The sequence below is a fragment of the Miscanthus floridulus genome, chromosome 15 (assembly GCF_019320115.1).
Source record: "Miscanthus floridulus cultivar M001 chromosome 15, ASM1932011v1, whole genome shotgun sequence".
NCBI lineage: Eukaryota > Viridiplantae > Streptophyta > Magnoliopsida > Poales > Poaceae > Miscanthus > Miscanthus floridulus.
The window spans coordinates 78,140,809-78,160,460 of record NC_089594.1 but is presented as its reverse complement, the minus strand read 5'-3'; the positions used below and the strand labels follow the sequence as shown (position 1 = coordinate 78,160,460).

The 19,652-nt window shown below is 48.2% G+C and overlaps 1 pseudogene; it reads right to left on the bottom strand.

Moving 5' to 3' along the window:
* Positions 1 to 2,924: 2,924 nt before the first annotated feature.
* The window catches only part of LOC136507736 (insulin-degrading enzyme-like 1, peroxisomal), a 34,565-nt pseudogene continuing 17,837 nt past the window's right edge, over positions 2,925 to 19,652 (bottom strand).

Sequence of the window (19,652 nt, the reverse complement as noted above, 5' to 3'; positions counted from 1 at the left end):
GCACCACTAGCTTGCAACTCGATCACCTAGTGACACTCGATGCAACCTCACGATGCAATCGCACTAGAATTGCTCTCTCACACAATCGGATGATCACTATCAAGCATATGTGAGATGGAGGGCTCCCAAGCACTCTCAATCATGGCCGAGACCCCCTTCTATTTATAGCCCCATGGGCTAAAATAGCCGTTACCCCTTCACTGGGCATTTTTCGGGTTGACCGGATGCGCCAGTCATATCGACCGGACACAGGACCTCAGTGTCTGATCAATGGATGCTTGCCATGTGTCGCCTCCATTCAACCTTAGTCACTCAATCTCAAGGGTCAAGTGATGACCGGACGCAGCTGCTCAAAGTGACCGTACACAAGACCCTAGCATTCAGGTCATTTCCAGTAAGGTTCCAGTCGCGAAAATTCATGGCCGGACGCGTCCTGGTTGGTCATGATCGGACGTAGCATCAGCGTCCAGACATTTCTCTCTTCACTATGCTGCCATGTCAGCGGGACCAGACATAGCCACCCAGCTGTCCTGTCATGAAGTGACCCAGCAGTCCGGTCGAAGACCGACACCTGCGCATTTACCGCTGCCACTGACCGGACGTAGGACCCTAGTGTTCGGTCACTGCGTGACCAGCATCTAGTGCACACTGTGAAACCCTATGTTTTCTATATAGGGTGCCGGTGGCACCATCAGACTGTCCGCACTCTACGAGCGGACACTCTGCCGGTAGAGTTTCGAACCTTTCTCGCCTCTGTTCCATCGCCGAGTTGATCCATATCATCTCCAATTTCATCTCCTTTGTAAATGTGCCAACACCATCATGTGTACACCACCATGTGTATATATGTTAGCATTTTCACAATCATTTTACAAAGGATTAGCCACTCAACTTGCCACGCCACTCAATCCTAGCAACGATGCAAAGTTAGATCACTCAAGTGGCACTAGATGACCGATATGCAAACAAGTTTGCCCCACTTGATAGTACGGCCATCTATCCTAAACCCGGTCATCAACTTCTCTACACATCTATGACCGGTGAAATGAAATGCCCTAGGTTATACCTTTGCCTTGTGCATTCCATTCCATCTCCTCCAATGTTGATGCAACACATGCACCAACATAATCAACAATGATATGATCCACTTTATATCATCACGTGATCATATTAGTTCATCAATCTTGACTTCACTTGCTTTTCACCGTTGCCTTCGTCCATCGGCGCCAAGTCTTGCTTAAGCTTCACCGCAATGCAGGTCCATTGCTCCAAAGCCTCCAACTTGCCCTTCATGCTTGCAACTGGTCCATCAAGCCAAGTCATGTCTTGATCTTCTCCACCTTGATCATATGACTCAATGTCATGTCTCATTTGCAATGAGCTCCTTCATCATCACATGTGTGAGCTTTACAACATCTCCTAGCCATTTTCACCTTCATGGCATACTGTTGCTCACACACATGTACCTATGGACTAATCACATGTGTATCTCACATAAACACAATTAGTCCACCTAGGTTGTCACTCAATTACCAAAACCACACAAGGACCTTTCACATCCCCTGTTCACCAAGCCAGGAGATGAATCGGCTTAGGGTGGCCAAATAGACGATGAGCCTCTATATGCCCTTGACATTACATATAGGGCCCATGTTGGAGATGGCCATGATTTTTTAGGGTTGGCCTCGATGCCGTGTTCAAATACTATGTATCCAAGCAGCTTCCCCTTTGGAACCCTAAAAACACATTTTTCGAGATTCAATTTGATGTTGAACCATCGGAGGTTCATGAACGTTGCGGCCAAGTTTGCGATCAGGTCGCAAGCTTGAGCCGTTTTGACCACTATGTCATCAACATAGATGGCAATTGTTGGTTTTAGGCTGCTCAACTTGGTCAGGCTGATCGAGCGGGTCGATTTGATCGGCGAAGCATTGCTGCATGCACCGTTGATAGGTGGCACCAACGTTCTTCAGATCAAAAGGCATGGTTATATAACAGTACGAACCATACGGAGTGATGAATAAAGTCGCAAGCTAGTCAAACTCTTTCATTGTGATCTAGTGATAGCCTGAGTAGGCATCCAGAAAGGAGAGGATTTTGCTTCCTGAGGTGGAGTCGACTATCTGGTCTATGCGTGGTAAAGGAAAATGGTCCTTCGGACATGCCTTATTGAGGCTAGTATAATCAATGCACATTCTCCATTTCCTAGTCTTGTTTTTAACAAGAATAGGATTGGTGAGCCAGTCAGAGTGGTATACCTCTTTGATGAATCTAGCTGCTAGGAGTTTGGTGACCTCCTCGCCTATAGCCCTATGCCTCTCATCATCAAAGCGATGTAGGCGTTGCTTGGTGGGCTTCGAGCCTAAGACGAGGCGCAGTGCGTGCTTGGTGACCTCCCATGGTATGCCTGGCATGTCGGAAGGTTTCCATGCGAAGACATCACGATTGGTGCGTAGAAAGTCAGCGAGCTCGCATTCCTATTTGGCTAGGAGCTGGGTCCCGATCCGCACCATCTTGGTAGGGTCAGTGGGGTCGATCCTCATCGCCTTAGTTTCCTCGAGTGGGCGGAAGGTAGTCAAGGAGGTTGGCTTGTTGCAGTCTAGGACTACTGGGGTCAACAACTCCCCGAGCCATGGGAGCTCAGATGAAATGATGACAGCAGTGGCAAGCTCATAATGCTCGCGATCGCACGTGTAGGTGTGCAAAAAGGTGCTACCCACAGTGATGACGCCGTTCAGTCCTGGCATCTTCAACTTCAGGTAGGTGTAGTTGGGGACCACCATGAACTTGGCGTAGCATGGCCACCCCAAGATGGTGTGGTAAGACCATAGGAAGTCCACCACCTCGAAGGTAAGCACCTCTGAGTGAAAGTTGGCTCGACCGCCAAGCATGACGGGTAGATCGATCTACCCTAGCAGGTAAGCCTATGTTCTCAGGATCACACCGTGGAAGGGAGAGCTCGCTGGGCGGAGCTTCGACCGGGGGATGCGCATGGTGTCGAGGGTGTCGATGTAGAGAATGTTGAGGCCGCTGCCTCCATCCATTAGCACCTTGGTGAGGCGCTTCTTGCAGACGATGGGGTCGACGATGAGCAGGTAGCGACCTAGTCTGGTGACATGGGAAGGATGGTCCCTCTGATAAAAAAATGATTGGAGATTCTAACCAGCGAAGGAAGGTGGGGATGGCTATTTCGGCGATGCATGCCTCTCTGTAGCACACTTTGTGCTGGCGCTTGAAGTAGATGGCATCGGATCCTCCAAAGATCATGATGCATTCCTTGGGGTCGGGAAAGCCATCCCCATCCTTGCCTGCCACACCTCCTTTCTTGGTTGCTGCCTCCTTGCCCTTTCCTTCTTTCAGCCCGCCGGCCTATCACAGGAAGCGCTTGAGGAGCTCACAGTCCTTGTAGAGGTGCTTGACGGGGTAAGCGTGGTTGGTGCATGGGCTATCCCTGAGCTTGTTGAAGTGGTCAAGCCAGCCCTACTAGGGCTGCATGCCCGTGTGATCAGCCACGGTGACCAACGTGGAGTTGGCCAGTCGGCGTCGATCCTTCTTATTCTTTTTGCCCCTCTGTATGGAGGGGCCCTCATCTTGGTCCTCACGCTTGGCCTTGCCCTTGTCCCAGCCTCCACTAAAGACTACTCTGACCACCTCCTCATTGGAGGCGTAGTTCATGGCGACGTCGAGCAGGTCGCGCGTGGTTCGGGGCTTTAGATAGCCAAGCTTGTGGATTAGGGACTCGCAGGTTGTCCTAGAAAGGAATGTGCTGATGACGTACACATCGACAACATCAGGAAGGGAGTTGCATCACTTTGAGAACCTACGGATGTAGTCCCGTAGGGACTTGTTGGGCTCCTATTGGTAGCTCTTGAGGTCCCAGGAGTTCCCCAGGTGGACATACGTCCCCTGGAAATTCCCGACGAAGATCCTCTTGAGGTCCGCCCAGTCGCGAATGTTGTCATGTGGGAGGAATTTAAGCCATGCTCGAACATGTTCCCCCATGCTGATGGGGAGGTATTGAATGATGAAGTGGTCATCATCCACTCCTCTGGCTCAGTAGGAGAGCCAGAAGTCTTCGAGCCATATACCGGGATTCGTTTCCTCGGTATATTTGGCGATGTTGATAGGTAGTCAAAAGCGTTGCGGGAACAACGCTCTCTGGATGCGTCGGCCAAAGGCCCATGGTCCTAAGCCATCCGGTCTAGGACTTCGGTCGTCGGGTCGGTGACAATGCCTGGGGCATGTTTCACTACTCCCCTCGATGGTCCGGCTAGGGCCCGTGTCGCCTGCTCTCACTACCCCTCAATGGATGTCATCATCATGCCGAGCTTGATGTTGGTTGTTGATGATGCTACGAGCATCTCGGTTCAGCCCGAGCCGCTATCGCATAGGGGGTCAGTGTGGAGCGAGCGCCGGGTCAGGCCATGGTGCAGCTATGACCTCCTGCTCCACGCCTGATGACTGTAGTGGTGAGTGGATAGAGTGATTCATCTAGTGCATCCCCGCTCCCCTGGTGGGGAGAGAGGCCACGAGTCGGTGTCACAACGCGGAGCTCTCCGCCTATTGAATGATGGCGGTTTCCACTAGCGCCCGGAGGTTCCGGTGGATTGCCTACTCCTAGGGGTTGACAGGCTCTAGAAGGCCGTGCAAAAGCATTGCCGCAGTGACGATGTTCTGGCTAGCCTGAGCGAATTGTGGGGGATCTTTCCCCCCATCCATGATGTCACGCTAGACCTGGCGGGCACGACCCCAAGCGTCGCTCGCTAGGTTACTTCCGTGCGGCATAGCATGCTGCGCCGAGCGTGCCGGCGTAGGTGGTGGCTAGTTCTACCGCCTTTGTCATAGCTCCTCACCGTGCTCCTGCGCACACGTGAGGGCCTCTACGCGAGGGTCCAGAGGGGTGTGGGTCTGTAGAGACTCTGCTACCACCGGCGGTTGTCCCAGGACGTTTGTCATAGTGCACTCCTAGGACAGAGGGTGGCTAGGTGCCACGACGTCGCTAATGCTAGAGCCATCGCTCTCAACATTGTCATCCATGAGGTCATGAAAAGTGGCGGGAGCGTAGCCCGCCATCCCCATGAATTCAGATGTGAGAGGGGGTGGCACTAGCATCTTTTGGAGCCCCTGTGCATACGCGTCCATGGGGGACGCGAGGCCGTAGGGGAACCAGTCGCATTGTGGTCGCGGTAGGGACAACAGGGTCCCTCCGGAGAGTCAGCTGAAAATATAAAAAAGCGAGTAAAGAATAGTATGTACGTTACTCACAGTGGGGTTTGAGCCTGACGCAGGCTCGGAGCAAAGCACAGGCGTCTCGTTGTTGAGGTCGTTGGGTGGCCCGGCGCCGATAGAGGGCGCTCCTCCTTCGACGGGTGTAGGACAAGTGCCTCCTCATGAAGGTGAAGCACGCCGAGTCGGTCGGCGACGAAGTCCAGACTTTCGAAGAGGAAGGTCTGAGATGGCTCAAAGATGGGAGGAACCCACATCCCAACAGGTGGGAGCGTGGGAGACTCCAGTGAGCCAAAGCGAGTCATATCGCTTGAGCCCGCCATGCCAAAGATGGCAAAAAGGTGGGCCATATGATGACCAAAAGCGTGAACGTACGACGTCTTCCCCGTGGACGACGCCAATTGTCGGTGCGAAAAGTGACCAACACATAAATATTTGTAGTGTTACCGTATGTTGTGATCGGATATGGCCTAGCACTCAATGACATAGGGTTTATACTGGTTCAGGCAATATGCCCTACGTCTAGTTTGAGTTGGTCAGTGACTTTATTCCTGAGCCTAGGTGCTCAAAGTTTGTTGTGGGGTTACAAACAAGAGGGAGTAAGATGGAGGGTATTAGAGGTCCAGTCAAACTCCAGATCGAAGGGCTGAGAGTGATGGGAGCTCCTATGTGCGCTAAGAATTGGAACGTATGCTCTGTGTAGCTTTAGAATGTCTAAAGCTAGCAGAGAGTGAGTCAGAATGATCCATCTATTGTTTGTTGTTCGTTGGATCGATCCTTCGTTGGTTGTCCGAATCGTCCTCCTCTTGGAGAGAGCGCATCCCCTTTTATAGATGAAGGGGATGACTTTACAAGAGAGAGAGAGTGTGTGCTACCTAGTCTTGTTACCCATGCCATCGGGTACAAGGTGGTTTATCGGCACCCATAATACTGTTGACGCCCAGATGCATGTGGTAGGCTCCATCATGTTCTTCTGGTATGGCCAATGTCGGCGCCTACCATACTGTAGGGCAAATGTTGGCGCCCATAACACTATTCATGTTCTGACATGTCTAGAAGGTTGCGGAGCACCCTTCTGACATGACCTGACAGTACTGTCCTGTAGGTGTGTAGGGTATGGTCCTCGATATTATGGTTTGACTTTAGCGCCCTGCCTTACTTGCTCTGCCTGATTCTTTTAGGTCCTTACCAAGCGGGCATCCCTGTTCGGTTGTTTCCTAGTTGGTTCCAACCACGACAGTCGGAGAAGAGCTGTAAGCAGAGGTTTGGTGTACTCCCGGTCAGAGAGACAGGGCCGGAGTCAGAGGTGGGCGTTGTCCCTCCTTGGCCAGGCCTTCCGGTCAGAGAGGCAGTCTGAAGTCAGAGGTGAGCGTTGTCCCTTCTTGGCTAGGCCTTCTAGTCGGAGAGGTGAGTTAGAGTCAGAGGTGACCGTTGTCCTCTCCTTGGTCAAGCCTTTCGGTCGGAGCAGGCCTTCCGGTCGGAGAGGTGGGCTAGAGTCGGAGGCGAGCGTCATCCCTTCTTGGCTAGGCCTTTCGGTCGGAGAGGCGGGTCAGAGTCAGAGGCGACCATTGTCCTCTCCTTGGCTAGGCCTTCCAATCGGAGAGGTGGGCTAGAGTCGGAGGTGAGCGTCGTCCCTTCTTGGCCAGGCCTTCCAGTCAGAGAGGTAGGCTAGAGTCGGAGGCGAGCATCGTCCCTCCTTGGCTAGGCCTTCCGGTCGGAGACTAGATCGCCCTTCTGGCCTGTCGTTAGGTATCTAGGCTGGCCCAAAAGTTGCACATTATTCACAACGTCATCTACTAGGCTGATCTTTTACTGGGAAGCAGGTTCATTAGGGACCCCAGGTTTATGAACCCGACAGGTGCTACATTTCATTTGTAATTGAAGCAATAACAACATGGCTAATTGGGTTCTACACAAAAAATGGTTTCTTTCAAGTGAAGTCACTCGAACTTGAGGGTTTATATATGGACAATGCACACACAAAAGTGCTTCAATTTAATGGCAATCACAAGTCCATATCTCCCAATATCAGTGGAAGTACAGTTGTGAATATATATGCTATATGATGTCTATTCGATGTGATGAGTAACTATCATGACCCAAGTCGCCATTAATTATGATCCTCTTGGAATGTCATCTTTATTTGGTCTATTGTTATCTTGGTAATGGAAGCTAAATATTGGAAGGTATTTATGAGCCACTATAACATGATGCAGGGTTTTATGGATGATGTGCTTGGGGATTGGTCCAAGCGGACTAGAAATAACCAGAGATCGAGCAGCTAGTTGACAGTCACTATACTCTGTTGAGGACATGGATTTCCTTACAAATGATTGTGGAAATAACTTAGTTTGATTGTCTCGATGGTGGATGGCTGCCTCATTGGTATGTTCCAACATGAAAGTATGGACCCTTAACCAAGGAAATTGACCTAGGAGTCGATAGATGAAGCTGTTGGCGATGATAGTATCTTTGTGCCTAAAGAGCCTGGACCTCGCTTCGCTAGTCCATCTACTAGTGGAGTACTCAGGAAACGTGTAACTCCATACACTAGAGAAAGAATCAAAGAGAGGAAGAAAAAGAAACCCAGGGGTTAGTGTAGAAAGGAATAGGGGCAACACCTCACACCCATTAGGGAGGGGTGACTTTCATATATATAGTCACAAGGACTTTATTACAATTGTAGTTAGATCCCTAAATATATACATATTAACACCCCCATAGTCATAGCGAAGGTTCACATATGCATAGACTAGGCCAAAAATCATAAATAACTGTACAAGCAAGCCCTTAGTCATGATATCTGCGAACTGGTGTGAGGAAGGCACATGCAGAACACGAGCTTCACCAAGCATGACATTCTCACGGACAAAGTGAATCTCGATCTTGATGTGCTTGGTCTGGTGGTGATGAACGAGGTTAGCTGTCATGTATACAACACTAACATTGTCACAAAAAACAACCGTGGCAGAGGGTAGTGATAGATGGAGCTCTAGGAGAAGCTGGCGCAACCAACAATGCTCGGCAACAGCATGAGCAAAGGCATGATACTCTGCTTTAGCACTGGAGCGAGAGATAGTGTTTTGATGCTTGAATGACCAAGACACCAAGTTGTCGCCAAGGTAGATGCAGTAGCCCAACGTGGAGTGGCCTAGTTTGCATCTGAGTATGCCATGAGAGACTGGACATGACCAGTGCCAATGTGTAGACCAGCATAAAGAGTGCCCTTGACATAGCAAAGCATGCGCTTGACAAGGGCAAGGTGCGGCTCCCAGGGGTTATGCATGAAGATGCACACCTGCTGGACCGCATAAGCCAGGACGGGGCAGGTGAGAGTAAGGTACTGTACCGCCCTGACGAGGCTATGGTACTCGGATGGGTCAGTGATTGGGGCACCATTTGTAGTTGAGAGCTTGGAATTGGAGCCCACGAGCGTCGTAGCGGGATGGCACCCGGACATGCCAGCACGCTGGAGAAGGTCAACAGCTAGCATACTAGCGCTGCGAGAGGAACAACTGAAAGGTTCCTTGTTTGGTTTTGGTAATTGAGTGACAACCTAGGTGGACTAATATGTGTTTATATTGAGGTACACCACAAGTACACTAGTGACTAGTGTGAGCAACTACGATGGACCGGCTGCAAGTGTGAAGGGCAAGTCGAAGGCTTTGGAGCGACGGACTGCACGTGGTGGAGAAGCTTGAGCAAGGACTTGGTGTCGATTGACCAAGGCAACAGTGAAGAGCAAGCGAAGTTGCGATCAGTGAACCAATAAGGCAACATGATGACATGAAGTGGATCATATCATTCTTGAGGAAGGATGATGGAGGAAATTCATGCTATGGGAAATAATCAAAGGTAGCATGGTTGGCTATACCTATGGATGATCATTGTTCATCATTTGATGAAGATGGAGGTTGGATGTCACACCCCAAAATTGTATTTTGGGATGTGACTTAGAAAACACTAAAACAAAACAAAAGATTTTAGTATTTTATAAAATGTTCCAACTTTAGTTAAGTTGTTGACATTTTAGTTGTTGGAAAAGGTGAGTTTCTAAAACTTTTTGAATTTAAATTGGATGATTGATGCATTCATGCCTTTGCATAGTGTTTATGTATGAAAAATGAATTTAACTATTTTCAAATGCACCAGTGTTTGACCCAAATCATATCTTCCAAAATCTAATGTAAAGTCTCTAAAACCGATCAAAGGTTTTGAAAAACCTAGTCATGTCCTTGCTAAAACCCTAACTACTCCTTGTCACCTCATGTCTTATGTTCTTTTCTCTTCCATCCTTTTTATTGAACTCCAAATCAATCTCAGTCTAGATGAACTTCTCCATTCTTGCTTTTTGTTTGTTGTTTTGTTTTCTAACCCAAATTCAACTTAATTTGGGTTAAGCCTATGCCGACCCACTCTCTCTTTCCATCATGAATAGCAGCCCAATTTGTTCACTTTTCGCTAATGGGCTTAGTCCTCTCTCTTCCTCTTGCTTTGGGCCACACCCGAACCAGCCCAAGCCACCCCTCCTCTTTCTTCTCTCCCTAGACGCCATCCCCTCTTCCTGGCTGCCCCCACGCCACTCCCTACTCCTCATGCAAAAATAGATGCACATAATTTCTTCCTCTCATAATTTACTAGACACACCTCTCTTAAGAGTGCTCCATTACTCCATCAATTTATCTCTTTCTCTTCAATTACAATGCATGCAGCAGCAATTTCTCCTCACCCTCTCTTTCACGTGGAGAAACTTCCCTCTCCTTTCAATGGCGCCTCCTCCATTTACTCTTATGCAAAAGTATTAGCAGCATATAATTCTTCCTCCTTTATTTTCTTTGGTCACACCTCACTATAATCCTCTCTTAACAATACTCTTTACTCCATCAGTTTTGCTTTCTCTCCAATTGCATGCATGAAGCAGCAATATTAGTGAAGATGCTACCCCTCTCCTCTCCTGGTGCCGACCTCCCCCTTCCCTCATGCAAAACAGCAGCACTTAATCCCTTGACTCACCCCTTTTATGTGTGCACCTTTACTCTATCCTTTCAATTGCATGCATGCACAGCCACATTTCCTCCTTCCTCTCTCACGCACAATCAGAAGGATGCGCATTCCCCTTCACCCCCCTCCTTTCTCTCCTATAAATGGAAACCCCCTTGCTCCCTACAATGCCTTTTGCATTCCTGCTGTTCTCCTCTCCCTAAAGATCTCTCTTGAGCGCCCCACCCTCTTGCACGTGAAGGAAAGGACAGAAACCACAGCCATGGCTGCCCCCTTCCTGTTCCCTTCCTCCCTCTCGCTCATTTGCATCAAAACAGAGTCCCATCTTGATGCCGAGGATCTTCTCTGCGGTAAGATGAAACCACGTTCTCTGTTTTTCATCGTGAAATATTATCTTTTTTGCTGATCCTCTATGTCTTGGCGTCCGAGGAAACTCTGCAACGCTTCATGAACACCTTCTCGGTGTGCCTTGTTGCCTTCCCAAACCAGCAGCCCCATCCCATTGATCGTCGGCGCTTCGCTGTCCATCATCGGGTGTTGGACGCCGTCGAGCTCATACCCGGCAACCATGAACCTCAATGTGAGACCCTCTCCCCTCTCCCCATCATGTATACATGTCCCTTGCTGAAAATCATGCAACATGTCCATGTTTGATCAGTTTTGGTGAAGTTTCCTTTGCAAATGTGTCTCTGTCCTCGCGGCCAGCAGCACTGTTGTTGACGGCAATGGTGTTACCCGTTGATCCAGCAAGATTTATGATGAATCCTTTGAGTAGAACGTCATTTATATAATTGCACATGCCTCTGAGAAATTTTGTGGCCATATGATCTAAGATGAAAGAGATATCGTCCTTTTTGTGCTCGCTGTCCCTGCTGCCCCGCAGCCGTGCTGCAGCCTGTTGGCATGAGCGTTCCCAATGATTCACCACTCCGGTGGTCAAGCCCTTCGACCACAATATTTACCACAGACTTTCACACATCTCTGCAAGTTGGATTAGTCATATGAACCATGACACCAAAGTCATAAATATCGCCGTTGTCACTGCTCCCACCATGCCAGCAGCCACATAGTCCAGTCTTGCAATCGCATTCCCCGCTAATCCACTATCCAAATACTCAAACCCTTCAACTGTAACGTGTCTCATATACTTGCACATGTCCCTGCAAGTTGGCTTTGTCATAGGTGTCACAATGGCTGAGATATAGATGCCACAGTAACTACTACCGCTGCTGTCCAGCAGCCAGCAGTGCAGCCCATTTTGCAATCATGTTTCCTGGTCAACCAATACTCGAAATGACTTGCCCTTTTGCCAGCATATACTTCATATAGTCCATTGCAACCTTACACATTGGATCACTGATTGGTGCTGCTATGACCCTGTCACCATTGATCATAACCCCTGCTGTTCGCCGAAGTGCACGTACTGGATGCACCGGCATTTCACCACATTCCCCATTAAATCATTATCCGAATCGCTGAACCCTTTGATGTGACTGTGTGTATTGTAGATTTGTAGTTGCACACAATCCCACCAAATATCATCGATCTTCCTTTTGATGGTCACAGTTGCCGCTCCCCGTTACACGGGCATGTTCAGCCGGTGTACAATTCACTACAATCGTGTCCATTCGTTAATCTAGCATTCACCTTAGTGTAGCCACTTGTCAAAACATGTTCCATGTGTCCTCTACACAAATCAATAGTCATCTGCAATTCATCTATAGACCCATGTGCTTTGTAAATCTTCCAGGTTAGCACTTATTAATCATGTTTATTCCATTCTTATCATTTATCGAACCTTCTAGCTTCTACCTGCGATCTTTCATGCCCTTTAAATCATAGCTCTGTTTAGTAGTTTTTGCACTCAACGATCATACTTACAGGCCTTACGTGTTTAAAAGTTTTGTCTTGTTTTCGTAATTCTTAGTGTACTGTTTATAGGTTTATTTGTTGTGCTTGTGCTGGTTGCTGCTAACGTTAGAAGGAGCTATGCAAGGATGATCCAGGAGAGAAGTTTGATGGTTTGTATAGCACGCTTTTGGAAGGCAAGTGTAACATGAGTTCCATTGTTACCCAATAACCATTTAATCACCTCTTCATCTGCATGTGTCTAATATGATAAACCCCTAAGTACTTTACCTAGAACCTTTGTTATCCTGAATTCTTTGCTACCATGGGTTATGCATATGGGTAGTTTTGCTTAGCCTGCAATCACCAACATCATAATGTTAATTTTGACTAATGATTTATGGAATCCATATTAAAAGGTGCTTTTTAGAAACATGGACATAAGGGGGCTAGAGCATTGGGTCTTTTGGGGTGCTCTAGTCTGTCCTCCGTAAGGACTGAATCTTAAAGCAGCAACCCAGGACTTATAGTACAACAACCACGAGAACTACATGGCTCTAGTCTTAGCTTAGTATCTTGATTTGTTCTAGTTTGTTAGTAGCTTACCGAAAAGGACAAGAGGGGGGATACCATGCTGCTTATGGGCCTTGTCCTGCCATGGTGAGTGTTGGACTAGGATCAAGTGTGCCACTCTTGGAGGAAGGTATCCATGACACTTGGGAGGCTGAAACCTTAGCGGCTGCTACTTATTAGAATGACGGGCCAAAAGCTTCGTAGTGAACCCTACTAACTTACCTTGGAAGTGAGTCAAGAGGTTGATCACCTCAGCAAAGGGCAATCATGACTTGTGGGTAGAGTTGTACACACTCTGCAGAGTTATATAATAAACTGATATATCAGTTGTGCTCTTAGACATGAGCGACCTGGATCCTTTTCGAGATAGATGGTTTTATGGATGGTTTGGGTGATGATTAATCTTGATGATAATTATTACTTTCATCTTAGGAGCTTAAGCATAACCTAGCAACATAGGTTTAACAAATAAAATATGACCAACTAAAAGTGCTTACCACAGTTCAGCCGTGTCTAGCCTTTTGAGTCTTGCATCCCCTCATGTTATACTTGTTGAGTATGGTGCGCTCACTCTTGCTTTACAATCAACAAAAATCCCAGATGGGTACCAGATGGTGGATCAAGTGAAGAGTTTCTTGCGAAGTCCATGAGTATTAGACGAGTGTTTCCCCTAGTCAACCGTCCCTGTGGAGTATGGAGACCCAAAGAGAAGATATAGAATAGTTTCCGCTATGCGCTTTGTAATAGATGTAAGTCTTGTTGTAACTATGTTTCGATATATAATAAAGCATTTGTCTTTGATAATTTCCATAATTGTCACTATATGTGTTGTGTGGACATCCTGGGCACACATATAGTTAGCGCTTGGTATTCTTTGGAAAACCGGGTGCGACATTGAATGCTTGTGTAGCATCTCCAACATGGAGATGAAATGGAATGCGCAATGCAAAGGTATATTTGTAAGGTATTTCATTTCACTGGCCAAAGGTTGTGTAGAGAAGTACATGGCCGGGTTTAGGATAGATGGTCGTACTATTAAGAGGGGCAAACTTGTTTGCATATTGGTCATCTGGTGCCACTTGAGAAATCTAACTTTGCATACGTTGCTAGGATCAGTGGTGTGGTGAAAAGAGAGAAAAAACCTTTGAAAAATGTTTGTGAAAATTCCAACTCACATGCACAAGTGTTTTGGACATTTTGGAGTTAGCACATTTGTAAAAGGGCGAAGAAGTTGAGCTAGGGGGTGCTCACCGTGGAGCATCAGACAAATGGTTATGTCCTGGTGGCTAACCCTAGCCCTTTGCACGCGCGGCTGGTGCATCAGACAGAGTGTGGTGGGGATGTTCACCGAGGCAGCCCCACCTATCAGGTTGAGTATAGGCACAACAGGAGGCATTGGATGCTAAGGATTTGTCTGATGCGAGGCGTCAAACATGCCCGATGGCTGAAAAAGCATTTTTGGAGCTCTCTAGAGTCCATCGGATGGTGGCGTTTGTTTGTTCGATGGGCATAGGGCTGGCTACACCAGACAAGTCTGTGCAAAGAGATGTTGTGCACCAACGGTCTTTTCAAATAGCTAGTTGACGTGGTGGCGACACATGGCACATCAAACACTGAGGGTTTGTCCGATGCCAGACATCGGACTTATCGATGCCCCCATGTCCTGTGCAGTTTTGGCACAATAGCTAGTTGGCCCTTGAGGATATAAGTAGAAATGTTGGTCGGACTTGGTCGATGGCTTAGCACCCTTGGGACTTTGTGTCCATATATTCTTAGGAAGTGCTAGAGAGCCTCTAACTTACTTGTGCTTAGTGGTGATTGCATCTGATTGTTAGTGAGTGGTCGCTAGTGCATTGCATTGAGAGATTGCAAGGTGTGGCACCAGGGTGATCGTGTTGCAAGCCGGGTTTCTTGTTACTCTTGGAGGTTGTCACCTCCTAGAAGGCTTGGAGGCTTTTGTGCTCTATTGTAGCACTGCTCAGAGATTGGGGGTGCTCTAGAAGTGATCGCATTGTGAGGGGTTTTGTGCTTGCCCAGTGGGAGACCACGAAGAGCAACTCTAGTAAAAGCAAGGTGTGAAGAGAGTCAAGTGGTCTGTCGAATCAAGTGCTAGAGCTCATGGGGAGCACTCCACGTGGGAGAGTGTGACTTGAAGGGTCATCACTAGCAAGAGGATCGACAGGCAACCTTAAGCTTGCCTCAGCAAGGATTAAGTGGTTGGCAAACCATCAAACTTCGGGATAAAAATCACCATGTCAACCTCTTCTCGTTGGTTTGCAATCTTCATACACAAGCTTCTATTTACTTGTTCATTACTAGTGCCTGTGTTGTTGTTGCCCTTGTGTAGCAAAGTAGTTGCTCTCTTATGCTAGTAAGCTTGTGTAGCTTAGTAGTCTTGCTTAGTTTGTGTAACTAAGTAGTTGTTGCTCTCTAGTTTAGCTTGTGTAGCTTTGCTAGTTGAGTAGTGTTAGTGTGGCTTAGGCTTTTCTGCGCTCTGCTCACTATTATGAGTAGGAGCTCCTGGTGTGCTTTGTTGTACTAGTTGCATAGGTTTGTGTGACCTTGCCAACTAGACTTGTTTAGGTGAGCTCTGTTTTGCTTGGCACCTTAGTTGCCTTTTAGGATCTTTTTGTAAGGTTCTTGTGAACATAGATGTAGGGTGTAGTCTTGGCTAGACCGAATAGTTTTATTTCCATATTTGTTTCGGTTAGCTGGTATAATTAGTTTTTAGAAAGGACTATTCACCCCCTTTAGTCCGCTATCTTGACCCTACAACAACCCATTGGAGGATCGCATGATGGAGATGCCAAGGAAGTGGTGGAGCGCCCCAGTGGTTAGTCATCGCAAACTCTGAGCTGAGGCACGTAGTGATGCAGCGCATGATGTCATTGACATAGAGCAGCAAGTAGGCAACGTTGTCTCGATCTTCATAAATAGAGAGACGCATCACTGGCGGAGGGCATGAAGTCAAGCCAGCGAAGATACATGGCAAACCGCTAGTGCCATGCGTGGGGAGCTTACTTCAAGCCATAGAGGGACTTCTCCAACAAATAGACATGATTAGATGCACATGGGTCAACGAAGCCATGAGGTTGCTGGCAGTAGATGGTTTCCTCAAGACTACTAAGGAGAAAGGAATTCTTGATGTCAAGCTGATGGATCAGCCATGACCATGAGGCAGCGATGCTGAGGATGACATGGATCATGGACAGTTTGACAACCAGGGTTGAAGGTCTCATCGTAGTCCACACCATGTTGCTGAGAGAAACTGCAATGGCCCAGCGACCCTTGTGGTGGGCGAGTGACCCGTCAGCATTGTACTTGTGCTTGTAGATCCACTTGCCGGTGATGACATTAGCATGAGGAGGCCAGGGAACAAGGTGCTAGGTACCATTATTGATGAGTGCCCAATACACTCATCGGTGGCCACATGCCACTATGGGTTAGCCAGAGCACTATGGTAGTTGGCGGGCAGTGGTAAGGCGAAGACGGTGGAGACAAAGGCATTGTTATAGTCGACCGACTGGATGGCTCCTGTCTGTAGCCTCGTTGTAGCCCGTCCTATCGCTAGAGCATAATAAAAGGCGCAGTGGTGGTGGCGGCCTACCTACGGCTGAAGAAGGACCAGACTCAGCCGCATCTATTGGGGAAGGTGGCGGGGGTGAGCGATGCTGGTACATCATGTCATAGCGATGGTCAGGAGCTACAGCAGGAGACGTCGGGTGCACTGATTCTAGTGTACAACGCTGGTAGATGATGCTAAAGCGACCAAACCCACCTCGGGCAGCAATCAGGGCGAGAGGTCTAGCGGGCTAAACAACAGGGCTGACCATGATGATGGCAGGGTCATCATCGAGCAACGGTTGCTGAGCCATAGAAAACGGTAGAGCGATCGAAGAAGAGGGTGGCTGCTCAACACCTAAAGATGGATCGACCGACATAGCAAAGGAAGGCTCCTATAATAAAAAGTCAAGTAAAGACACGCCAGAAGGCATGACAGCGAATGAGAACACCAACTCATTGAACACGACATGCTGGGAGATGATCATACGCCACATAGAGATGTTGAGGCATCGGTGGCCCTTGTGTGATGGGGAATACTCGATAAATACACATGTTGTGGAATGAGGCATGAGTTTGTGGGGAGTCTCAGTGGCACTAAGGTTGGGATAACAAAGACAGCCGAACACACAAAGGTGCGAGTACTCTAGTAAAGTGCGATGAAGGAGCAGGTATGGAATTTTGATGCCTACAGAGGAGGAGGGGCATTGATTAAGCACATAAGTGGCGGTAGTTAGTGCCTCGGCCCAGAAAGCCAGTGACATGGAAGTGTGAAGGAGTAGGGTGCGGATGGTGTTGTTGATGGTGCGAAGCATATGCTTAGGTTTGCCCTTCTGCTGAGAGGTGTAGGGGCAAGAAAGGCGAAAACGAAATGCCATGACTAGACAAGAAGCTAGGCATGGCATTATTAACAAACTCAGTGCCATTGTTTGCCTAAAAACACATGGGAACAGAATCAAACTGAGTGTAAATGTAAGCAACGAAATCAACTAGATGATTATAGACTTCAATTTTTGACGCAGCGGAAAGGTCCAACAAAAGCAACTGAAATCATCTAGCATGACCAAATAATAATTGTACCCTGAGTTGCTAGGGATAGGAGAGGTCCATATGTCACAATGAAGTAGTGTAAAAGGTTCAGACGTAGTGGATGATGCTGGGAGCAAAAGGCAGACACGTGCGTTTGCCAAGCTGACAAGCATGCCACAAGGAGTGCGCTGCTTTGTTACACATGATAGCTGATAAGTTTTGAAGATGAGCCATGATGGAGGGGGCCGGATGACCTAGGTGGTGATACCACAAGATGGTCGAGATAGCGAGGCTGCAACTAGCGGTGGTGGAGAGGGAAGGTGGTGAAATGGTGTATGGGTCTCCACTATTGTTGCAGCGATGGATCACGCGGCCCATTGATGGGTTTTTGATAGAGAATCCAAAAGCATCAAATTCAATTGAACAGTTATCACGTGTAAACTGACAAACAGAGAGGAGATTGTGCACTAGAGTAGGGCAACAAGAACATTGTTAAGGGAAAATGAAGCATCGGCTGTGGGAAGAGTGGAGGTACCACGACTAGTGACGAGAATGGATTGGCCATGGCCCACAATGATATATAGAGAAGAGGGAGGGAGGCGAGAGGAGGACATGTGGGAAGCAACACCAGTGTCGAGCACCCAAGTGGTAGCACCCGGAGAGGAAGCGGGCGACGAGGGGCCATTCAAATGCAGAGCACACCATGGAGGAGGGGAACTATGCGAGCGCAAAGGCTGTGAGAATTTGTGGAGCCTGCCCAAGGACACCTTGCCCGCACTAGGCTGGCGGCTGCAGCTGATGTTGAGGCCGAGCACCAACACAGGAGCAGATGAGCAGAGTGGACCGATGAGGAGAGCAGGGGGTTCACACGAGCAGAGGAAGGAGAAACACGAGTCCCATGGGGAGAGGCGATCGCGTGGCTAGGAAGGGAGGGGCGCGAGTCCCGTGGGGAGAGGTGACGCCGTGCAAGAGCGAAGAGGTCCAGGGAGCGGGTCGCGCGCTGGAGAGCGAACGACGGTCGGCTTGAGCGAGGAGGCACAAGCTGGGATTAGAGAAAGCGCGAGCGGGAATCACGCGGGCGCGCGGACTTAGCGTATGCGTAGGGGACGCGCGTGGGCGAGGGAAAGGAAGGGGTCGCGTGCGTGAGGCGCAGGCGTGCGAGAGAATGGGTCGCGCACGCAGAAGGTGGGGCGCGTGGGATGAAGGAGTCGCGGCATGTGAGGCGGTGGCCCAGGGGCGTCCGGACGGTTGGACGGAAGCCAACTTCCGGACAAGCGCTAGTTCCGCCATTCGTCTTTTGTATCCCATGTACTAATGAATATTCTAGTAGAGGGTGGAACCGCCGATCGTCTAATGAATATATATTATACTACATAACAATCATACGATACTTTAAGTATAAATTTAAATGGGCACCAAAATTATGAATATGTAGGGATTGATTTTAGAAGATTTTTTGTGGATGAATTACAGTTTTCGGAATTAGGATGGACGAGATATAAATTGTCAAAGTTTATTGGAAAAATGTGCGTACAAATAAAACTTGGAAATTATTATGGAATTTTTAGATGATGGAAAAGGAGCGGGAAATGTTTGGGTAGGTTCTAGAGTGGCTCTAGTTTATTTAGGAATTTTCTGGGAATTTTCTAGAATGGAAAAGGGCTTATTTTAATCTCTTGTGTAAATTTCCCGGGTGCGCCTAGCACTTTTACTGTGGCTTAGAGACTGACGCGTTGGCCCAATCAGCTGTCCGGGCTGACTAACACTGTGTCGTGAACCGCCCTTTTACTGTATATTGTGAACCCTGTGCTCCTTACATGGACCTATGTGAATCAGGTCCATATACAGAAGGGGTGGGTTCGGATGAGGCACTGCTGCGTGGGTCCCACGGGACGAGGTGGCACACCCCATTGGTCACAGTTGACGTGGCCGGGTACCCAGGCGGCTTCGGTTTTCTCGGCTGCGTCGGTCACTCGGTCGTCCTCATCCCCATCTGTGGCCCTCAGTTTGAGAGTCTAGGTGTACTTGCATTTATGCCACGATCAAGCACAAATACATATAAAAATAACATAGTTGGCACATCGATTTAATATAAAATATCAAACTTTATTAATATTAAAAATATGGTCTTATAATAGTCAAGGTTCAAATGACATAGCCATAGGCATTACATAACTAGTGAGGTTCTAATGCCGTGAAGCGGCAATTTATTACAATAGGGTGGTAGATACTACAGTGGAAACTACAGCGTAGCGATACTCTAATTCACAGACAAGCTTAAGCGCGGTCGAACCCCTATGTCCTATTGACTCCTTTCAACAAATTCGTAAGTCTTCTCGTGGCTCCTAGTCCTCATGGTCCGACTCCTCGTCGATGTCGTAGTCCTCTTCGGGGTCGATATCTGTGAGTCATCA